Below are 6,486 nucleotides of genomic sequence, written 5' to 3' on the forward strand. Positions count from 1 at the left end.
AATGTACTTAGATCCTCAGTGGGTTTCAATACCGGAATTGAATTATACCCGATTGGAAATCGGTACTGACATCAGTATCACCACCAAGAATATAGAGCAAGTGTTTGTCGATGAGGCCTGGGCAATGTTATGTTGTGAAAGTTCCCAGATGAGTCACCAGACCAGCTAACTTGTGCAAGCTTGGGCCAGAGCACAGATAGTTTGTGAACTCTGGGGACAGGAAAAAGCAAATGCTGGGGAGTTAAACTGAGAACAGATGAGGCAATGCTTAAATCTGATGTTCAGTAATTTCTTTATTGCATAGGTAATTGAAGACACTGGTAGCTTGTCAAGTAAGGGAGATATTTTATCAAATTATCTCCTTCCTAACTAATCCGCTTCTACAGTCTGAATCTTTGAAAGAGTTTTGGCAGTTGAAAGATCTGAGTACTGATTCCATGTACCCTTACTAAGCTTGATTCAATTTTTGGCTTTCTAATATACAGTTTTCCCATTCCAAACGTACGAATAATCGTTCCTCTTAAGCGTTACACATAAAATATTTTAGCTGCCTGTATTTACGATGTATAGTTGTCATTTTGATCCTACCTGCTCTTTTTCAGTGAAGAAACCCAGGACATGGAAAGAAACATTTAAGGTTAGTTCCATGTCACTTTAATTGAAAAACTCATATACAATAAAAGGAGCATAAAAATTTTTTTTGTGTGTGTGTGACCAATAAAACAAGCTTTTCATTTAAAATTGTGCAGAGTTTGGGGCACCTGGGTGGCTCAGTCAGTTGAGCAACTGACTTCAGCTCAGGTCATGATCTCACAGCTGGTGAGTTTGAGCCCCACGTCGGGCTCTGTGCTGACAGCTCAGAGCCTGGAGCCTGCTTCAGATTCTGTGTCTCCCTCTCTTTCTGCTCCTCCCCCACTCATGTTCTGTCTCTGTCTCAGAAATAAGTAAACATTAAAAAAAACCATTAAAATTGTGCAGAGTTTAATATGATCTTTCTAAAGAGGCACCTGGTTACAATAAATATTCCCTCAATATTAGCTCTTGGTAGGGTTTCTAAATGTGCTGCTGAAAAAAATTACACTCAGGAAATACCATCAGTCAAAAAATGTAATAAAGAATGTGTTTAAGCTTTCCTTAGATGTTCAAATCAACATATCTGATTTTCATAAAAAATATATATTTCAGAAATTTACATAATCTAGTGGGCTGTATCTGATGGGAAAAAGGTATGTCAAAGAATTTGTAATGACATCTAATCTAAAGATATGGTATATTTTAAATAGAGAATATGAACAAGAGCAAAGTATGTTATTATAAATGTTTTGAGAAAAAACATAACAGTATGTGTGTGTGTATGTATACACACATATCAATGGAATAGAATATACATATTGAACACATATGCATATTGAATATACATAGCCACCAATACCACACTGCCTTGATCATTTTGTCTATATAATAGTATAGACTAGGGGCACCTGGGTGGCTCAGTTGGTTAAGCATCCAACTTCAGCTCAGGTCATGATCTCACAGTCTGTGAGTTCGAGCCCCGCATCAGGCTCTGTGCTGACAGCTCAGAGTCTGGAGCCTGCTTCAGATTCTGTGTCTCCCTCTCTCTCTGCCTCTCCCCTGCTCATGCTCTGTCTCTCTCTGTCTCAAAAATAAATAAAAAAACATTTAAAAATGTTTAAAAAATAGTATAGACTAAGTCTCAAAATCAGCTATGATTTTTCCAAATTGTTTCTTCGAACTGTTTAAGCAATTCTAGCTCTTTGTAATTCCATACAAATTTTAAGATATACTTGATTTTATCTTCAAAAAATCTCGTTGGGATTTTAACAGATTTTTTTTTATTATGTAAGTCACTTCAGAAAAAATTGGCATCTTTACTATTTTGAGCTTTCCAATCATAAATGCCATATGTTTATTTATTTACATTTTCTTATAGGTGTCATAAGTTCAATGAATTGGTATAGGGCAAACAACATTTTTGTGACATTTAGATTTTTCTAGACCTGGAAAGTGTCAAGTTGAGTTATAGTGCCCTTGCCCAGATACATCTGAATTGATGGCTGGTTGCCTGTAGCATCTTTTAAAGCATGGTATATGGTCTTTGTATAGGTATCTTGAAAGTAACTAAAAATGAGAGGAAGTTGGGAAGTGAACAAAGAGCCAGATAGAAGCTAGGTACGGGAAAAGTGGAAAGGCTGTTTCCTTGATTTTGGCCACAAGATAGTTGTCTGTAGCCAAACTGTGCCTCCATCAACATGGGTTCCATAATCAACCGATACCCTGTGGTCAATAATGGCCATCTCTATAAAACAACTTTCAACACGGAGATGAAAAAAAAATGTTCATTTCCCAACTCCTTCAGACCCATCCATGAATGTCTCTATAAAGATACTTAGCTTCCTACATTTTGGGGACATAGTTCATTTTAAGAGTTTAAGCTCTTTGGTGGTAACCCAAATGGTGCCCTATGCACAGTTAATTCATTAGTATTTGGATAAATGGGAAATATTAATTTGAGCAGGAGTTCCATTAGTTATGCGCTAACCAAGTGGCATTTACAATTTTGAATGATGGGGAGACTTTGGTAACAATCACCAAAACACAAAACTACTTTGTAATACGTGCCCTGTAGAGTTTGTCGGAATAGCAGGAACCAAGCAGCATTAGGATGTTTATAAAAGAACAAGCAGGTTCAGAACAGCCAAGATTGATATGTTCATACAGTAGCTCAGAAAGCATTGTGGGATGGATAGCGATCATTGTTGTACATGAAGCTATTCAGCTTGAGTACCCAGAAAGCTTTCTATTCTTCCCTGGATCTTAATAAAGCCCAGTCTGACTCAAAATATCAACCTGGGAAACAGAGGAAATATTTTGGTATCTATCATTGGAAATGTTAAGATAGGTAAAATTAGATTATTTAGCATTGAAAGCCTTTAGATATTTTGTTGCTTTGTTGAGGATTATTTTTCCCTTATGATAATAAATACATGTTTCTTATTAAGATGAAAGACTCAGAAAGTTAGAAAAGTAAACATATAATTCCAACACAACAACTTTTACATTTGGTATATTCTATTAATTTTTGTTTATATTTTAATTAAAACCATAGTGTATATATACAAATTTAATATTCTGATAAAGTGCATTTTAAGTATTTTTAAAAGAATAATGCACTCCCTATAATGGCTGTAATAGGAACTCTGAACAAGAGTTTCTGATTCTTTGGGAAAGAGAAGATCCCAGTTATATCTACTTTTTGTAAATACCCAAGTAATATGATATTTGGAAATTAACTTTTACTTCCAAATTTTTTTCCTTATAGTTAAAGTATGCATTTGCATTAACCCACTATTCAGGCAAAGGTATAAAGGGCATTTTAATAAAAATAATACCACTTAACATTCTATTAAGCAAAATATTTAGGATTTTAATTTGATTAAGTTATATGTTATCAAATACACAATTAATATATTACTTTTTCAAGCTATCATTGAATAATTGAACATAGAGAATAAAAGCCCTGAAATCCCAGGATCTTAGAGTTGGAAAAAACCTTAAGGTCCAATATCCCTTCTTGTTTTCAATAGAAGGATTCACCTGGGGTTTCCTAGGAATTTAAGACCCTGATTGCAAAAAACTCTAATTGGCTATAGAATCTACTGCAAAATGGTATTACAATAAAATCCCTACAACTATATATAACTCCATCAAAAGTCCGCATTCACCATAATGAGCCAATTTAATTTTGTCACCACTTTGTAGAAAGAGAAAGAAAAAAGAAATTATTAAAAGAAATGCACAAAGTGCTTCTTCATGAAGTCTGGAAGGTGGACTCCAGGGAGAGATCATACTCCACTTCTAGAAACTGCTGGGTCCCACCTGCTCCCAAGCCTGCAGGTCTTTGCAGTGAGGATATTGACTCTTTTTACTTGCCCAGCCCTGCCCTCAGGCTGGGAACCTACTCTTGACTGAGAAAGAAAAGGAATAGGGATTGTGAGAGTGGTTCTTTAGAAACAGATGGCCATTGGAATTGCAAAGGCAAAGTTTTAGAAGAAGAAACATCTCTGAGGAAAAAAAAAAATGTGCACAAGGCTGGAAAGCCTGGCAGAGCCATTAGACCACAAATTCCTTCAGAGTAAAGGAGAAAGGGAAGGAAGTTTTGGTGCAAGTGTCCTAGAATGCCCTACAGTCTGAGGAAGGTTTGAAAAGTTCTCATGACGTTCAAGGGACAAAATTGACCATCAGAGGAGTTTCTTTCCAGCATGGGCTCATTTGATGGATTTTAGAATATAATAGAGATCTACTGATAAACATCAGAGCTTCGGAATTATGTCATAGTTGTTGCAAATCTGTCATTAATAATAAATTAATTGCTTTATATGCTTGCAGAACACCCAGCATGACCATGGTCTGAGAGCTCAAACAGAAAATGACTTCTAGAAATGAGAATTTCAGGGTGCCTGCGTGGCTCAGTTAAGCATCTGACTCTTGATTTCTGCTCAGGTCATGATCTAAGGTTGGTCAGATCCAGCCCCGTGTCAGGCTCTGCAGTGACAGTACATAGCCTGCTTGGGATTCTCTCTCTCTCTCTCTCTCCCTCCCTCTCGGCCCCTCCTTCGCTCAGGTGCACACACGCATCCACACTTTCTTTCTCTCTCTCTCTCCTTCTCAAGGTAAAAAATTAAAACTTAAAAAAGAAGAAATGAGAATTTCAAGGAAAGACACAAGTGTGTTCCCTTGCCATTTACAGAAATAGGAGTTATTTTCTGTGTATTCTTTGTTCAGAGTATCAGCAACATGGATATAGTAAGATTTTATAATTAGTTTTTTATTCCTTAGAAAGCATATATTTACTATTATGGTCTTACTTTTTGGCAAGGCAGAAAACACATTTGTTGCAATAAGTTTGGCCATTGGTTGCACAGACCGGACAATATTCTTTGGTGCAAATTTGAGCAGGATTATCATACACTGCACAGAATGACTGTGAAACAGAAAAACAGCATAAGCTTATTGGATAACAAACATTGAATAAAATGCATTTTTATGTGAAATGCCATACATACAAAATAGGGTAAATAAAATCAATATATAGGTTAGAGGAACAAAGACAAATATCTGTGTACGTACAACTCAGTAAAAATATTTTTAAAATTACCACTTTTTAAAAATATCTAAGTCCTCTACTAAGAAAAAGGCCAAGTTGTTGGCATAAGTATTTTTATAATGTAGCAAATCCAAACCCACACTCATGACCTTCCCCTGCAGATCATATCTCCTTCACCCCCCTTACCAGAGGAAATCACCAAAATGACTTTTCTGTTCATTATTTCCACGTTACACTGTAATTTCACTCCATATCAACATATACATTTACTAAATATAAATATTTATACATTTCATATTTATCTATTCATAAACATGTTTAGTTTAGGATATCTTAGTAATTTATACAAAGAAAAGAATACCATATATATTCTTATATGACTTGTTTTTTACACTCCTTTGTGATCTTAAATATAGTGATATCATTGCTCACCTATTTTCATCTCTATGTAACATTCCACCATGAAAATGGATGAAGTCTTTATTTTTTAACATTAAATTAATCATTTGGTGGATCATTTTTTAAATTTGTTTTATGAGGATGAATAATTCTACTCTAATATGCTTTTCTCTTTCTCATATTCTTGTGCACAACAGCATCTTACTGGCAATGAATAGGATCTTGGGGTACAGGATACGCGTTTTACCATCTTACATAATAATGTAGATTATGGCAAATGGTTTTATGTCGCTGGCTAGATTCTATTTCTTGAACTTGGTATAATAAAAATATATATATTTTTTTTACTTTTGAAGTCTCATTCTATTGTGTATTTGGTAAATTTTGTGTTAAAGTTTTCAATAAAATAAGGTTAAAATTTTATTTATTTATTTTTTTTACTTCCAAATCAATCAGTAATAACTTACCGAAGACTTGAAAGTGATTGATTTTATAAAGGCACTTCCTGCAACCAAAGCAAAGAAGAAAAGGTTAAAAAGTAAGAAAAAAAAAATAGTCTCTGGAGAGAAATACTCAAATCTATTTGCAGCAGAAATTGATGTAAATTGCCTACTTATTGCATCTAATAAATTAGAATTTTGTGGCAATAGTTAAAAAATATTTTTTAATGAGCCAAATCTTTTAAAAATTTAATTCCTAAATTCATCTACGTATGTGGAAAACCAATGTGTATACTATTTTTAAATAACTCTTCATACTTTGCTTGAAGTTATTATTTTTTATAAAATATTTTAAATGAGCTATCCTAGGGTCAAGGAAGAAAATGCTCTGCATGCATTACTTAAATAGGAAAAATATTAATCAGTACTTTGCCCTTTGGGGGTGTTCCAAATGATACCTCAGAACTACCTTATTCTGTAAATATTGTCAAAATGTCAATACTACCCAAAGCTATCTACACA

The 6,486-nt window shown here is 34.4% G+C and overlaps 1 long non-coding RNA gene across 1 annotated transcript; it reads right to left on the minus strand.

The window, feature by feature from the left end:
* Window positions 1–4,825: 4,825 nt before the first annotated feature.
* Window positions 4,826–6,025, minus strand: LOC109276041 (uncharacterized). The gene is made up of 2 exons (XR_002084490.2): window positions 5,992–6,025; window positions 4,826–5,002 (listed from the first exon to the last, which is right to left on the minus strand). It is a non-coding gene; the product is annotated as an uncharacterized LOC109276041 (long non-coding RNA).
* Between the last annotated feature and the right edge of the window lie 461 nt (window positions 6,026–6,486).

This window comes from Panthera pardus, unplaced genomic scaffold (genome assembly GCF_024362965.1).
Source record: "Panthera pardus isolate Hobbes unplaced genomic scaffold, ASM2436296v1 HiC_scaffold_2, whole genome shotgun sequence".
Lineage (NCBI taxonomy): Eukaryota > Metazoa > Chordata > Mammalia > Carnivora > Felidae > Panthera > Panthera pardus.